The sequence below is a fragment of the Agelaius tricolor genome, unplaced genomic scaffold (genome assembly GCF_023055355.1).
Source record: "Agelaius tricolor isolate 1412-34295 unplaced genomic scaffold, bAgeTri1.0.p SCAF_2, whole genome shotgun sequence".
Lineage (NCBI taxonomy): Eukaryota > Metazoa > Chordata > Aves > Passeriformes > Icteridae > Agelaius > Agelaius tricolor.
In genome coordinates, this window is record NW_027269262.1 from 24,024,219 (window position 1) to 24,041,818 (window position 17,600).

At 37.8% G+C, this 17,600-nt stretch overlaps 1 protein-coding gene across 7 annotated transcripts in view; it reads left to right on the forward strand.

The window, feature by feature from the left end:
- The window catches only part of SEMA5A (semaphorin 5A), a 314,662-nt gene that overhangs the window by 63,957 nt on the left and 233,105 nt on the right, over positions 1–17,600 (forward strand). The window lies entirely within an intron of this gene.

Here is a 17,600-nt window from a genome sequence, read left to right on the forward strand (position 1 = left end):
GTACACAGAGAAGTTGTGTTGCGTGGCTTTCCTGGTGTGTCCTTTTGGGTGTGCTTGGCCTTATGGCATTGTTAAAGCTGGGCACCTGAGTGTCCAGAGCAGCTGCCATCCATCCAGCCTTCCTTGATGCCATTCCTTCCACAGCAGCCAGGTCTCAGCCTCAGTCCTTTCTTTTTAACTTCTCTTAAGGATGATCCTCTGTGACCCACACAGACACATAATTTATTAGTTTATGAACTGTAAAAGTTAAATGTCTGTGGTTTATAGGAGGTCATCCTGTCTGAAGTATTGCTTATTTCTGAATTACAGCTGGTCATTTCAAATTGCATAGGCCTGTTGTACTGATCACTGGGACTCCAGTTTCACAGCATGACCATGTCTTTTCCTAATATAAATCAGCTACATTAAATAGAATATTTTACTGAGCTTCTTGAAATCAGTAAAATGACTGAAACGCTTAGTGCTGAATACAGAGTTGCTTTTCTTTCTGATGTTCTTGTGATGTTGTAGAATGCTTTTTGTTGAGATAGGGATGAAGTTGTCTCTCTCTAATGAGTACTTAATTAATATGAAACCACTTCATCTTCATTGTTGTTGAGACTTTCTTTAATCATTGTGGTACAACAGTAGAATAAATAGGAAACGATAAGTCTCATTTCTTGCTTAAAGGGATTTTGGATTTAGATTGAAAAAAGAATTGTAGTCTTTATATGAAGAATCTCTCGCTTGTTGTTGTTTTTCCTCTTTTAAGGATTTGGACTAATTTACTAGGAATTTTAATGTAGGAAGGCAGGGTGTGGCAAGTGTGTAAAGCATGATACTTCTTTTTATTCTGATGATTTTATTGTTGTGTTTTCTTGCCATGTGCAACTTAAGTTTTATTTAGATGATACATCTTTTCATCCACAATCCAACCATGTATTTATGGTGTTCTGCTTTCATGAAAAGTGAACCTTTTCATCTTATATGACTGTATCTCCTTAAGGATCTTATCTTTTAACATAAACAAATAAAATAGATTGCCAGTATTTCCTGGGTTCTACACTTCTGATGGTGACTGAAGCCAGTCTGCTGTTTTCCTGTGATTTCTCTTCTGACATATATTGCTTATGTTGGGTTACTTACACTTAGTGGATTTCTCACCTCACACTCAATTGCATTGACTTATATCCATGGAAACAATTTATTTTCTGCATGGGCATGCTCACTATAAATATTGTATGCAGATTTTTATGAAGAATATTTTATTATTTAATATTTTATTTTGTGGTAATTATCATAAGAATTAGTCTCTGTCATGTTTGTGCCCTCAAGCAGAGGAAAAAAGGGAGATGTTTAATAATGGAAAGCTGTAATGAGAACTGCTCTGTTAACCATAGAGGAAGCCTGGAACAAGGCCAAATGTTTCTACCTTAAAACAAAACGATGGATGGTGAATTTGAAGGGAGTACCCAGGAAAAGTGAAACAAATCTGTCTTATGTTGTAAACAACTGTGATCTTGCAAGTTTGTTTTAAGGCATCAGCAAATTAGAGAAGGAAGAGACAGGAGAACAGGGAATGGACTTGCAGATGCTGATGTGCAGCTTCTCTGAAGAAAGATGGAGTGGGAGGAAGGCCTGGTGATAAATTAGCAACAGGGGCTGGTTGAAAAGGCAGGTTGGAGGTAAAACTGGCAGTAGGTTTGGGGAAAAGATGTGCTTGGAAAATGCTTGTTTACAGTCATGTACCTGAAAGTGTAAGAACAGGCCACAACTGCATTTCCCAGCTGTGAAAGATGATGTGATAATTTCACTTTGCATTTCACCTCTCAAGCATATTTGGCATGGATACCAAGGATCAGACTTTAGAAAATGTGTGTACATTAGATAAAAGGCCTTCATTGCTTTGAGTATTTCAGCATGAGAGAATTGCCTGCATGCAATGTTGCTGACCCTGATGTCTGTCATGACTGCAATCTGCAAAAGCCTCCAGCACATCAGAATATCGAGTGGCTTTGGCAACGGCCCTATTTGTGAAAAGCACATGTTGCACTTTTTGCTCACCTGCTGTGTAAAGGTAGTGGAGATGAGAGGGGATAGGGTGCTTTAGAAAAGACACTGCTGAGGTAAAAAGTTACTACTGCATTCTGAAAGAGGAACATCCTTACCCCTTGGAAAAACCCCCAAGCTTACAAAATATTTTAAAAGTTTAAAGAATTCTAGTGCATTTAGACAATTATGCCTTCAGCACTTACAGTCCTCTGGGAAATTGTTTTATTTCTTTGGGTATTTTCCTACAGGGTAATAAGGTAATTGTTTCGCAAAACATGCTTAGATAAACTTTTCAATGTCTTCAGTATGGATTCAGCTATAGGCTTTTGTGATTTAGGAGTATTCACATTTATGCACCTTTTTCACTCTACTTTTAAAAGCCTTTTCTACTGTTGTATGCAAGAAACAAACATAAAAATTGTGTAAGCCAGAAATTCTGTGTATATAATCTGTATGAAGAAAATGATAAAGCTTTTTAAACCAGTGGGGTTTTTTTAGAGTAAAAAATTATTGAGTTGTAAGCCTGTGTGCTTTTGTTATTACAGCTGGGTCAGTTTAAGCTTGTTTTTGACCTTAGATTCCCTTGTTCCCTCTAACCTTTTTGAGGCCTCAGAGCTCTCTCAGTTCATGGGAAGTCTGGCACAGAGGAGGAGGACACTGGCAGTGTTTGGACAAGCACTCTGAGTATTTCTAGATATCCAACTGTCACAAATTGTTCTTCTTCGTATACATAAGAGGAGACAAGCTCCAGTAATTTTTACTAAATGTTTTATTTCCCCTCCCTTTTTTCCAGTTTCACCTTTTTAACAGGAAGTAAGTTGTGAAGTTGTGTTTTGCTTCAAGTACCCTTCTGCTGGTCCTGCTTCATCTGGTGAAGTGCTGGACTACTGATGACTGTGATCAGTGCTTAGAAAAAGTGTTAAACCATTAAGCAATTGGTCTTTCCAGCCGTTTTGCTGGAGAGTTTTAACTTTTTCAAAATCCATCTTGAAAAGCTTGTGTTCATGTCAGGAAAAGAGAGCTTCTTCTATAGCCTTTGCATAGTATGCCAAGAGCTGCAACTGATTTAAAACAAAGGTTCATAAAGTCAAACAAGGTTTATTCTAAATAGGCTCTGAGTGTAAGAAAAGCAGGCACATCAGAGGTGAAGGTTCTGTCCCACCATCATGTATCTAGAAGCTGAGGGAGTTGCAACGAGTGATTGGGCCTTCTGCAAAAGAGAGTGCAAAGGAGTCATTGCTGGTGTTTTTCCATGTGTTCAGGATGGCATTTTTGCACTGCATTTACAGTCTGAGGACTACTAGCTGGGAAAATAACAGATCAAACACAGAGCATACAGTGGTCCTTGTCCTTAGGCCATTGTTTTTTCATGGATTTGGTGGCACCAGTGTTTTTGTACTCAGATCTCAGTCAATTGTGATTGGTGAATTGGTGAAGATCTCAGTCAATTGTGATTTGCAAGTAAAGTACTTTAAACATCTTGATGGTGATGTGATTAATCGTTTATCATTCTTACAGGCTTAATATTGGGGTTATTTTTGGAGGAGGGTTTTTTCTGTTTGCTTTGTTGGTTTTTTTAAGTGCTTGGCACGGAGACTGTGGCCTCTTCTGTGGCCTCTTTTTGGCATTATTTGCTTCTTGCAATTAAAAGAAACTGTTCTCTGTTCTGGTTAACCCCTTGAACATGGTCCCATTTTATTGGCTTTTGTTGTTTCTGTTGTCCCTCCATTCTTATCTACAGTTTCCAGATTGTTCTGAATCATGGCTATGACTTTCATATTTTTCCACTTTTCTCCAAATGTGTTCTTCATTGACAGCAGTTTTAATTGTAGGGTCCATAGTGTTCAGTTCTTCACAAGGAAGGGACTTTAATTTGCCCAGGCCAGGAACAGAAGGCAATTGTCCTGTGAGTGACTTTGTTTCTTGACTCTGAATGCATCTCAGATTCTGAACTTCAGTATCCTGATAGCATCCTAGAGGAGGATGAAGTAGTGTCTCTGGAGATCTATTCTATTTTAGAAGCCAAAAAGAAACTGCAGTGTGCGTATGCCTGGATATTAGAAAACTGAGGTTCTCTAAAATATTGCCTTGGGACTTCTGCTGTTGCCTTTCTTTTATATGTATGCTGCAGCATTTTATTTTTAAATGAAAAATGTTTCTTAGTGTGAGTTCTCAACTAAACTATATGTGATGCTCATGACTAGGGATAAAAGTTAAGGCAATTTTCTAGCAGCTGACTTTTCCCCACTGCTTTATAATAAAATATTTAAAGATTTGTAATGGTTTGGATGACCATGATAAGTGATTCTGTTATTGCTCTGTATTTTATATATGTACATGTGTGTTTTAAGACTACTTCAATTTTAAGGGTGATGGGAGATGAAGTTGGAAATAGTACCTACAAATTTCTTCTTCTGTTTAAGTGTAGATTACCTGTTCAAGCACGCACAATAAAGTACAATAAAATGGTTGTCTCTTGTGTTTAGGATTGGTGGTGATGGTTTCACTTGTGCTTTCTTTTGCTTATCTACTCCTTAGTATTAAAGTTGATGTTCTAGGAAAGGGAAATACAGGGCAACAAAAAAGGGAATCTGGCATCCATAGAAATAATTGTAAATATTGTCTCCTTTTTGTAGCTGGACGTGACCAGGTTTTCTTAGGACTTTAGTGAGAGTTTAGTAAAAAAAAAAAATGGTTTAATTAAAATGAATCCTGGATTGGATTAAGGGATGATTTTTATCAAGTTTCATATTTATGTTGTATTTTAAACATATTTGTCCTTTTGGTTCAGTTTAATAATCCATGATGTAGAATTTCTTAGAGCTGTTTTGTAGGACTAAGTTATGGAGTTTCTTTTAATGAAAAACCATGAGGGCACTCAAAGCTTGTAATCTGCAGAGTGAGGTACTAGCATTTTAAATTAGGTTTTAATTTGTGTCTGTGCTAGAGAAAACTCTTTCAAAATATGGCAGATGATGTATTTAAAAAGAATTTCAGAGGAGTTGCGGTGCTGTTTGAAGTCTAATTTCACCAACCTCCCTATTCAGAAAAGTGTTTGAGAACTCCATGAGACTACTTTGTTTTAGTTGCTCTTTGAAATGAGAAGCTAACGGGATAACTCAACATAAGTAATGAAGAATTACATTGTAAAATTGGATAATTAACAGAAGGCAATAAGACTCTGAAAAACTTTGAAGTGTGGGCCATTTGATACTTTTACTGCATGTCTGAAGTTCTGGTAGACCAAAGTGTGCAGTTAATATCAAAACAGAATCAATGCTGCAGTGTGTCTTTGAGCAGAAGTATTAGTTCTGTGGAGATGGAAGGACATCCAGTATTCAGTAAATATAAAGAATTTTGCATCTTGGTCACTTTTCTTGAGGATCAGTTATAACTATTGCCTTACAAACAAGAGTTTAACCATATCTTCATGTAAGTCTGTCTTGTGTAAGTCTGGAACCCATTTTGAGGGGTAGAGAAGTAATTGAAATGATGTAACTTGTCTGAACTGAGCAAGCTGTCAAATCCATCCAGAGGTGTTGTGTGATAGTTCTCCCTTTTTTCATGTCTCAAGACTAATTTGTTTCAGAGGATCTTATTGCATTTTGTAATATATATAAATAGAACCATTTTGTGATACAGTTGATTTAAAATAGGAATGTCCAGGAAGAAAGGCAGAGCAGATGAATCTTCTGCTGTAGGATGAAATTATTGGAAATGTTGGATCCATTAAAAATTTAGTTCCCTCACTAGCTCTCTCAGTATTTTAAGGGTGAGCTTCATCCTGCACTGTCAGTATTTCTTATGAGATGGAGTATTCCTCATTAGTACTTTAGGAATATTTATAGGTATTCAAAGGCCGAAACTGGAATAGAATCACTTCCAGTCCTGTTTATTTGGTGTTTTGTGGAGACCAGTGGGAATGCTTACAGTAATCTGCATGAAATTTCTACCATGGTTGCTACTCTCCAACTCTCCCCATTCCTTTGCCATTAAGGGGATATCTCTGGCATCCTTAGGGAATCTTTTTTCCCTAAGGAGGTGGATCATGCATTACAATTAGTATGTATGTAAAAACAAATTGAAAGAAAGTAAAAGCTGCTTCCCTTGGTTATGCTGTTGCAAATGAAGGTGATTCTTCTGAGGCAATTTTAGTAGAGTACATCCTAAAAAAGGCGTGCTAAACTTAGGTTATTTTTCTGACTTTTTTCAATTTTTCTTCCTTTGACTCTTTTACACAGAGGCAAGAGTAAAATTTGCTTGATGGAAAACTAATGCAGAATGGGAGAAAATACCTGAAGAAATTGTGTTCCTGTGCAGTATATAGTACACACAGTTAGCAGGACTAGGTGGTTAACTAGCAAGGTTTTAGACAGGTTTCCTCACAAGATTTCCACTCTGCAGTTTGGGAAGTCAGAACTTAAGTGCTCTTGAGTAGTTTTATTGATGTTTCATCCCATTGTACTGATAAGATGCCTTGAAAATAAGCTTTGCTAATTTTGCCATATTGCTATCAAAAGACTTTGACATTTCTAAAAGTGTCACTGAACAGGATATAGGGAAGATACTATGATAACTATAATTTTCTTCTTGAGCTTTCCCTTATTAATTTTAGCTTTTATTTAGAAAACTGATTTTAACATGCAAACCGCAAGCCAAGCTCAGAATGTGAAAAAAAAATCAGCAGAAATCTTACATCCTAGTGATAAATCTTCTGTTACAATTTGAAGTAAATTCTACTATACCTAAAAAAAAAAAGGAAACCATACTGCACATAGGCTACCCATCCATAACTATTTTCTGTAGTGACTTTTTTGACTTAGAGATGTTTCAAGATAGGCAGAAATGGGTCATGAATTGGGACATTGTCAGGAAACGGCAAATAGCACTGCCTCCTGTGGCAGTTTTAAGCATGCAAGAATGTCTAAACAAGAACAAGATTCTTGGTGCTGAGTTTATTAACCTCCCACTTGATGACTTCTCTTATCCTTTCCATTTCAGTATTAGTTTTGATTTCCTTCAGTTACTGAATCATGATTTCCCCCTGTTCTCTGTCTTAATTCTTGCCTCTCAAGTGGCCTCTGCTTTTGTGTTTACAGACAATCCATTTCTTTCCCACTAGTGTTCTATATATGAAAATGAGCTATTTTCTTGGCTACCTGATGAAAAAGTAGGTGATCCTTATACTTTGTGAAATAGGAAGGCAGTCTGTAACCTAAAACTGGTTTATCAAGAAATGTTTATTGGAGTCTTTCATTCTTGGTATTTTTCTGTGCTGCCCTTCAGTGGATAGGAGGAATTACTGAGCTAAGGAGGGGTAGGTACTGCTTTGTGGTTTGTGCCTATAAACTGCATTCTAACAGCTGCATATCACCAGCCTGCCATAACAAGATGTGCATAATAAAGGAAAAGCAGAGTGCTCATCTTTTGTTTTTCCCTGATGCTTGGTCTCTGCCTTCAGAGCTGCCCTGTGCTGCATCTCCAACCACTTTGACTGTCTGATTTGCTTTACAAACTTTTGAGATTTGAACCATGAAGTACAAGGCCCATAGGTGTTCTAGGGAACAGCATGTTCTAACAAGGAAATAGAAAAAGCTTTCCCATTTTTTCCCAGTAGTAGCGCACAAAGCAGTGCAAAAGATCTATTTCTGGGTAGAGAAAATATTCTTCAAATGCTGCATCTGAACCGTGACCTTAAGAGGATTTTTTGGGTAACGAGGAGGGACTGTAACGTAGGTTAAAACTGTATAATGTTTTTCTGAATTTGGTGCCTAATTTTGGGCAGCTGGGGAGGTGTATTTGTTCTCTCAAAGACCATGTTCTCCAGATGTAACATAGTTAAGAATATGACTTGAATCTTAATAGAGAAAATATATGAAGAAAACTCTTTGCGCAGAAATGTATGGACACAAACAAAAGCAAAAGGCATCTTTTAGCTTTATTTTTGACTGGCAGTGGAGGGTAACAAACTGGTTTTTAGGGTTTTTTCCACCACCAAGAAAGGAAAAGGAGTATGAGAAATTAACAGAACTGAAGGTGGGGGTATTGCTTTTTTTTCCCCCTAATAGATTGATTTTGGTGAAGGAAAGACTCTTCTATTAGCAGTAAAATGTAGTCCTCAGACCAGTTCAAACAGTTGCATAATTTTAAATTGATTAAGACAGAGCAGAGCAAAGAAACTTCTACCAGAGTATCTGCTGAGTGCCCTGCTAGGATGCTCAGTTGCAGTAAGTCAAGGTTGCATATTTGAAAAGAAATGTTCCCTTTGCATTAAGTCCTTTTTCCTGTGGCTAAAAGGAAGAAGAATTTTAAGTTAGAATTTTGTTTAACTGGAGCCTTTACTATTGCTCAGTTTCTGAGTGAGAGAACCAGAGGGGCCTCCTGATTTGTAAAATGATGTGCATTTCTGGGCCAGCACTGACTGTGTGGTGTCATGATAGCAGAAGGTCTTCCACATGCTTACACATTTTTGTTCAATTTTGTCTCATCTGTGGTGATGGTAAGGTAATACAATTTTTTTTCAAAATGTTATGTGTTTTTTAAAATCCTATTACTTTAATGTTATACTGTTTAAATCCCATTTTAACATTGTGTTTATATGGGAAAATGTAGTACACCCTTCTGTGTGGTCTAATTTTCATTTGTGATCTTTGTGTATCAATACTGCCTCCAGTGCGATCTAATGTGGGAGCCAAATTAATTTGTTTTGGAGAAATTCAGACCTTCGGGGAAAAAGTGAGAAAAGTTGTGGGTAAAAGCCCTGCCAATTGCAGCCTGGGCACCAGCTATATATGTATTTAGTCTGTGGTAGAGTTTGAAGGTTATCTTAGACAAAGTGTGATTATCTCACAAATTTATCTGCGGTGCAGCTTCTCTTTGCTTTGTTGCATTGTTTCAAGTTATCTTAGCTTTGAAAGATGATGAGAACTTTGGAATATGGCAGCTTTTCCAGCAGCATTGTTTGTATTTCTGGAGGGAGTACCAGTCTTAAAATGATGATGTCCATATGAAGTTTGGGTGTGTCTTTGATGTTTCTTCTGCTTGTTTGTACTATTTATTTCCTGTAGTCATTCTAGGAAAATTTCAGTGGCTTGCTCTGATGCAGATGTTATAAACCAAATATCTCTTTCTTCTTGTATAATTACAAGAGATCAGAAACAATGGAATCATACAAATCCTTGCAGATAAATTTAAACAGGACGTGCATCCTACTATTCTGTACTAGTAAGCAAAATCTTTATTTCACAATTTAAATTTTTGGACATTCCTAATGGTGTTTCAAATAGGAGTTTCCTGGTTTTTGGTGAGCTTACAGCAGTTAGTTGTATGTGTATTCCTGATTCATACAATTACATTGTGAATTAACATCAGAATTGTAAGTGTTGCTTGGTGAGTTGTCAAAGATAATGAGAACCCATACCTGATACTGAAGTTAATGCTGCATTTTAATAAATGTGCCTCAGGCCAATGTGCCTGTGCCTCTGTTAACTTTCCTGCATAAGTTCTCCCAAAGCTTGAGTACCAAAACACCAGATGAACGCCAGCTCCAGCTACCAAAATCTGCTGCTGTCTTTTGTGTTATGTTTTTGTATGAAAATGGAATCTCAAACAAACTTGAAATACAGTAACCAAAATCAGATCCAGGTGTTCTTTCTCAGCTGCCTGAGGAGAATGCGGAATCCCGTACTTCATGCCCTACTTAGTGTGGATGTAATAAGTTAATTGAAAATAAGTATAAATTCTGTGGATTGGAGATATAGGAGGAAGGAGAGCTGTGAAAGGAAGTTCACTGTGGGCACAGTGCTGGGCAGTTCTGGGGTCTGTTGCCTGCTATTTTAATCCTAGTGCACAGCAAAAGCATGGAAGGTGTTTGTTTTCAGCGATGGCTTATGATGAACTAGGCATTGTAATCAAAATCTTGACAGGGATCCTGCTTGTATATTAAAACTCTTCTTCCTTAATCTTGTTAGTACCAAACACAAGAAAAAAATATCTCTTGAGGAGCTTGGAAATTATTGTGTGTGTCCTCCCTGGGATGGTGCCCAGGACTGAAGTGTTTACTTCTTTCTATTTGCTTAGCCTGAGGCATTTGTGATTGCTTCAGCACGGTGAGCAGCCAGGGAGATGAGATGGGAGCTTGCCTGCATGTTGGGTGGCAAAGAGAGGGATAGGCTGCTAGAAGAATGCCAAAGCATTGCATGCTTTCATTGCTGATGGGGAAAACATTTGGTCCTGGGTAAGAGTATTTCAGACAAGGCTTGGAATATGTCCACATCACAACAACCATATTTTTGCTATCTCTACAGTCACCTAAAAAAATGAACCCTAAACTCCACAGCATTCAACTTCATGCTGAAGAGAGAGTAGAAGAGCTAAGAATCTTACTGGGGGAAGGAGGGAGCATCTATCACTTTGGGATTTATGGTACCAGATGGAGTGTGCTGTGTGTTCGGCTCCAGTGATGGATATGTTAAGTTTTGTCTTTGTCTCATGCATGCTGAGATGGAAGAAGGGAATGCATCCATCACTGAAGGAGAACAATCAAAGCCAGAAAAAAAAAATAGCACAGAATATGAAAGCCCTGTAGACAAAGAAACTGTTGCTACTTCTCTCTCTCATATCATAAATGATTTCAGTACATTTGGGCTGGGAACCTAAATGGTATCAACTTTGTTGATGAGTTGTACCAACCAATGTACATGCACACTCCCCTCCCCAGCCCCCCTTCCCATAAGGTTTAAGAAGTCTCCCCCCATTTGGAAAAGCAGATTACAAGTAAATTTTTTTCCCTGATACATAACAAATAAAATTTATAGACCTACCTAGGATTTAATATGATCTCCTGTACTTAAAATGGAATGGATATGATTTCTTTAAATAATTTTGGAACACTCAGACTGACAAAGTGGATAAGCCAGCTTTTGGAATAAACTGGCGTGTAAAAACTGGCAGAGTTTTTAAACACTGTGCATTGTAATTGCATTTTGTTGTGATATTATTTCTTCAGCTGCAAAATTATGGGAGTCTGCTGCATATTAGCAGACACTTTTCCAATAACCTCAGGCTATATGCACTGAGTTGGATTTTCCTCTTCAGACTATCATCTTGGATTCTCCCAGACTACATACCACTGCTTTTTTTTTCTTTCTGCGTAGCAAAGCATGCTGTAAGCAATAGTGAGTGTAATACTTTCTGCATTGTTAGGCAGTGAACATTATCAGCAGCTGCAATATTCAGGATTAGCCTTTTTGTTATTATTTGGCATCTGTGTACCTACATGAATCTGTTCAGTCCTGTTTCTCCAGAAGGCAGCTGGGCTCTCTGAGAGAGCACAACCATAAAGGTTTCCTGTAATTGTCACTATCCTCAGGAGTTCAGTCTTAATTGGAACTGCAGTGTTTCCAGTGCTGTTCGCTGAGATGTATAAAAACTTGCATTTTATTTGAAGAACGTGGGTTATATAAAAAGATGTCTTCACATTTTATAATGGGGGGATGGGGTCAGATCAAGGTTCTCAAAGATATACCACAAATCAGTTCCTGAGTGAGAACTGTAATCCAGGTCTCATAACCCCTAGCTTCATCCTTGGTCTGCTACCAAGCAGATGTCTCTGAATTAATTATGCTACAGAAAACATATCAGCTGGTATCCTGCAGTACAGCAAATGTATTTCAGAATAGTAAATAAAATCTAGGACTTCCCTGGGGCTTGAACTTTTTTTTTCTCTAGGAGGTGTCTGTCATCTAAGCTTTATTTGAATTTTTTAAAACTGAAATGAAAAGGTTCACTGGCTTTTGCCAAAGGTCAGAGTAAACATTATTTTTATGGTTATATATTTACAGATGCATTTGCTAAGGACTGATCTTCCATGATATCCATAGTTTTGGTTTTACCTTTCTTAGCTTACTTGCTGCTTTTGGAAAATAGAGGAGCCATGTACTGGTTAATGAAAGAAAGGAAGCAGCTGTCTCATGCAGACAAAATTACACGGAATTCAGTTTTGATGTTTTTTCGCAAATCTTCATAGATTTTGGAACACATGATGATCAATGAAATTTAAGATTTACATGCTGGCATCAGCTAACAGCATGTCACTTAAATCAGAGAATCAGTTAAGACATGAAATTACTTGGAAGAATTTCAGAAAGGAATGACGTTTTATTCCAAGAATAGTTGTGCTCCTGTCTGGGTGGGTGGAGTAATGCTGAGACTATTTATCTTACAGGTGAAAATAGTAGAAGAGGTAGAAGCAGTACAGTGTTGCATATTGGAAAAGAAAGGAGATTTCTTAAGAAGACCATTGCATAGTATCCTTCTGCAATATTAAAATGCATATGTGCACAAACACACAAAACCAAACCAAAATGAACAAAAAAACTCCAAACCAAATACAATACCTCTATTGAGTTTCATCTTAAGGACACCCAAAAATGCTAGGAACATTTATTTTTTATCTAAGTCTTGTAGAAATACACACAGAAACAAATTTTGTATACATATGCTACAGTGTTCAATAACTCTTTTCTTTGACTTGCATTATGAAGTTGATTTCTCTGGTCATGAAATTCTTGGCTTTCTGTGTCCTCAGTACTAACAGTGTTGTCTGATAGGTACTAAAACGTTATTCTTGTCAGTATCTTGGAACTGGAAAAATCTGCCTGGATCATCACACCAGTGAAATTAAGGTTCAAAAAACAATGTAAAAGTTTGGAGACATGTAGGCAGCAAATACCAGTGGCAACAGAGCACTATAGACTTCAGTAAAAGGCCAGAGAAACAGAAGAATAAATAGTGTCACACTCAAGAATAAAGATTTTCAGAAGTTTTGCTCTCAAACCAGAGAGATCAGAGTTGTATCAGAAGTGATTTATTTTGAATAAAATTGCTCAGTTGTGTAATTTGCAGAAAGTTGGATAAAGGCCATGTTTTCCCTTCTCTTTGAAGTCTTCATGAAAAACATGACTTCAGTGGGAGCAAGACCACAATAATTTCTCTTTTATTACTCTTTTTCTCCATCTCTACCATTTTAAATAAGGTAATACTGTTTGTTCTTTCAGAAGTCTTAATAATGTATTATACTTTAAAAATGACTATTTTGGGATCATGGTGGGGTTTTTGGAAGAACTAAGTGCTGCTGCTCTTGGACTATAAATCTGTGGTGCTTGGTTAAAAGGCTAAATGAACATTAACAGGTCCAGTCACTTTGACCTCAATGGAGTTAAAACAAGTAGCAGGGCAAGTTCAGTGGCTTTAAATGAGTTATTAGTCAAATTCCTGCTAAATCAGATAAATGTTATGTCATTCTCTTCTGTAATTTTCATCCAGAGAGCTCTGGCTGACTGGTGACTTCACATATTCTGGTCTGTGCTTTCCTGCTAGCAATATGATTCCTGTCCTGGCACTCCAGCCTCTGCATTTTTTCTATTTTGGCCTAAAGGAGTCTGTTCTGGTTATTTTGACTTTACCATGCCTATGGGGTCAGCCTGACAAAGTCAGGATGAATCACATGTACTGCTCATGTGATTTACATGTGCCCGTGTGTGTGTGCACATGTCCACAGTTGTTCATGCCTGGGAGCTTGTCCTCAGCAAGGTGAGAACAAAGCTGGAACCTAAGAAAGTCCAGGTACTGCTCCTGTTTTGATTGGATGTAATTTCAGAGTTGAACCAGAAGACACATGTGTCAGGACCTGGAAGTTTCCCAGCCCTGCATGTGAAGCAGGAGCAGGCACAGCACTCTGTACACTGAGCTTCTGCTTTGCAGTGTGTGTTTGCAGGTGTCTGTCTGTTTGGGATGCATTTGTATGGGCTGGTTCTGTGGTCTCAAGCAGAAGTGGCCAGGACGTGTTCAAGGATGTTATTGATTTTTTTATTTGTTCTCCTTTTCCCCCACCAAAAATCCCTACATTTATTTTATCTTGGTTTTATTCTGCCCAATATTGTGATTTGGAAAGCAAGTAAACAAAATGCTGATTTATAAGAAGGCTATTCCTATTTCTTTCATGTTTCTTATGCCTAGATTCTGCTCAATAATTGCCATCTTTGTGTGTGCATTCTTTAGTCAAGCAAATAAGCTAGATTTAATGAGATCTTTTTCCTTATGCAAGGACCTCTTCAGCATGAAGAGAGAAAGAGAAGTAGTAATATTTGCTAACATAAATCATAACGAGAAATGTTAGTATTTGTAGAAGGAACACAAGGTAGTGGATTGCAGTTGCAACCATTCATGCTTGATTGATTCCTGAAAGTAAGATATATTTGCATAATGCAGGCATGTTTTGGGGGAAGGGAAGAGGAAGGAGAATATTTTTATCCTTTTATTCTTACTCTTGTTTTCCTCTCCTTTTCTCAGTTTTGCTACATTTTCAGTTTTGACAAGATTTTCTTTCTTGCCAGATAGCAACAAAAGCAAAGAATGTGTTCAGTAGTATTTTAATTAGTAAATGAAGTTTACTTCTATTTGTTCAGTTCTTCTGTGCATAGATGGTGAGAACACTGACATCTGGAAAGCCCCATCTACCTGGTGTCCCTAACACTTGTACTTTAGCCTCACTGACATCATCCACAGTCACTTGGAGCAGATTCCTTAAGTCAGGTTGTCAACACTGTGGAGTAAAAGCCAAGGCTGGCTGGTGAAATGATGTGGAGCTGGCATGTTCTCATCCCACTCGGTGTCCTTTTTTGTCTTGTGAGGTGCAGCAGAGGTTGTCATTAGGTGTTGTGTGAAGATCCTGAGTGCCTGGGCAAGCTCCCAGGTGTCTGGGTGAGGCGAGGTTCTGCTGTGGCACGCTGCCTGGGCAGCGCCGTGCAGCTGCAGCAGAGGTGGGAAGCCTCGGCGTGCAGATGAGCCACGGTGTCTAGACACGCTGTGATCGTTTCTTTGCTCAGCTCCACATGGAGCCAAATATCTCTTCAGGTGTAGCAGACAGAGGTGAGCACAGTGCCTGCACCCATGTAAGAGCAAAGGTGGTAAATGTGTCTGTGCTCTCCACGGTGCTCCTGCCAGATTCAATCACACTGCTTGCTCATAACACTGACTTTTGTGCTGTATCCTATCAGCAGCAGGAACCAGCACTCCCACGTGTTTTCCTTTAAATCTTGTGATGATGTCTTGAAACCTTCCCCTGGTATACACCTAAGTCTATTTTTATCTGTTTGCAAAAGTCCCCTTGCTGCCCCATTCCTTTAAATTAGTGGGCTTCTGGGAAGTAAAATGTACCATGGCTGAATTCCCCTCTTGTGTACCTGTGTTTGTCATTGAGAGTAGGTACAACAGCTGTTTGGGAAGTGAGTTTGTCTGTTGCTTTTCCTGACCATTTTCATAGAAGTTTTTGTGTTAGACCGAAACTGATCATCCATTCCAGAGTCATTTTGAAAGGAAAGAGTGGGAGACAGAGGCATGAAGCAAAGCCACTCTAGCCTTTTTACTTTAGCAACTGATGCTAAACCAAAGCAAAAGTAAACTAAAACGTGATTGCATACCTTCCAGTAAAATGGATTTTTTTTTTTTTTTTTTTTTTTTTTTTTTTTTTTTTAGTTAGACTTCTAATTTTGGTGGCTTTATTTACAGTTTCTGTAAGTCTGGTTTGGTGTGGGCTGTGTAGACTGAGTTAACCTAATTTTAGCTTAAATAAATGAATACTCAGGGTGGTTTCTGGTGTTATCCTACCCACAGCATGTACTGTATTGTGCTTGATGAGAGTGCTTCCACAGTCACGGGACTGCAGAGTTGCCATATGAAGAAGCGTAAGGGAAGCAAGACATGGCTCTGTAGAAATTCAACTTTTATGTATTAGTTTTTGTGTGTGTGCATGTTTTCCCTAAATCAATAAGATGGATTCATACCCTGCTTTCCAGTTTTGTTTAGATTATTATGATTAGAATAAAAGAAACCTTGTTCAAGCTTTTATTTTGGTCGAATAAAATCTGATATGTTTATGTAAAAATAAGAATCACGAAGTGAGCACGTTCAGGTGCTTATAGAAAACACTAGTAGTGTTAGGCTTGTTTGGAAAAATTGAGGTATACAAGCTTCTTTGTAATGTTTCAAAGTCTAATAATTCAGCTGCTCATTCTGGTGTAGTGAGTGCATACATAAATCACTAGCACACTGCATCTTGGAGATGGGTTGCTTGTAGTTGTCTGTAGAACTTGCTGAACAGTAACAGTTATAATTAATTACTTGACAGACTGAATGTCTCAGAGTAGTTTGTCATCAACATGCACTGGTGACTGGTAGTTTGAGTGCTGAGGTGTTTGAGCATTCTCTGGTACACAGTAGTATAAAAAGCAGAATTTGGTCCTCTTCCAAGTTTTAAATTTGTCCTTGCCTTTCTGAAAAGTGGGAGGCAAAGAAAAGGTGATGCAATGTCTTGTTGAAAATATAAGCTTCTCCTACCACCTTGGACTATGAAATTGAAAGTGACTTTCTGTACTTCAGCTTTGCTTGATCCCTGTGCCTTGGAGAACACCATCTAAATCTGTTTTTGGCAACTTCTACAGCTGAATTTCACAGAGGGGTCTGTATATGTGCACATATGATGTAAATGATATGATAAAATTCTTAATTTAGGATAAAATATGTAAATTGTTATCTGAAGTACTTGATGATAGGGAGAATGAGATTCTTGAGAAATTTTGATGTGGTAAAGAGAAATCTGAATCTTTGTTGGCCAGTCTGGAGAGTTCTTCTTGCTGTATGATGTTTCCAAACATTTCTATGGTTATGCATTTGGCAGACTTCCTGAGACTTTCATAGGTCAGGAAAGCATTGGAAAAAAATCACAAACACTTCCAGTCATCTAGTGCAGTCATTTCATATAAGTGAGTAAACAGAGTGGAACAATGACTCCTTTTTTGCCTCACATCTCTGTTTAGGTTCAAGGGTGAGCTGTTGATTGCTGGTGTATTCTGTTCTGTAGACGTTCTCAATCGAGGAAACGAATGCTTTAATTGGACAGAGGACTACTGTTTTTTCTTGTGAAGTGCCTTTTTCTTGAGGTGCTGAGAGCAGGAAACTGCTATGGGATTCCTGTCTTGCTGTTTCACGTAGAGATAGCACATGATTGATTAGCAGTGCTTTCTTTGGTTCAATAAATAAAAAAAAGTAAGATAATTTTTTGAATATTTATCTTGTGTTTGTCATTCCTACAAGATGGGTTAATGTCTTGAAATGTCCTTAATGGTGCATCGCTCTCGCAAAAATGCCTTTTGTATTGTTTTGAGATATTAGAGAGTAACTATGTTTTTCTTTTGAACTTTGTTTTATGGAAAGGTGGAAGAATACTGAAGTTTTACCCGCCTGAATTTTGTTATGGATTTTACTCAGGGACAAATTTAAGTCTGTGTATTAGAGATGTTTAATTTTAGTGCTATTAAGGCACCAAGGCAAAATTTTATAGTAAGGATTTTTCTCAAATTCATGTCTCATGGATTTTGGTAACTGCAGCAAATATTCCTTTTCTGATCCTCATCCCAAGCTGCCAGGTATTTTAAAAAATGATTTTTTTTTCAATCTCTTTCCATTTGGTTCTTCTTCACATTGTGTAGTTAAAAAGTGCCTTACATTTC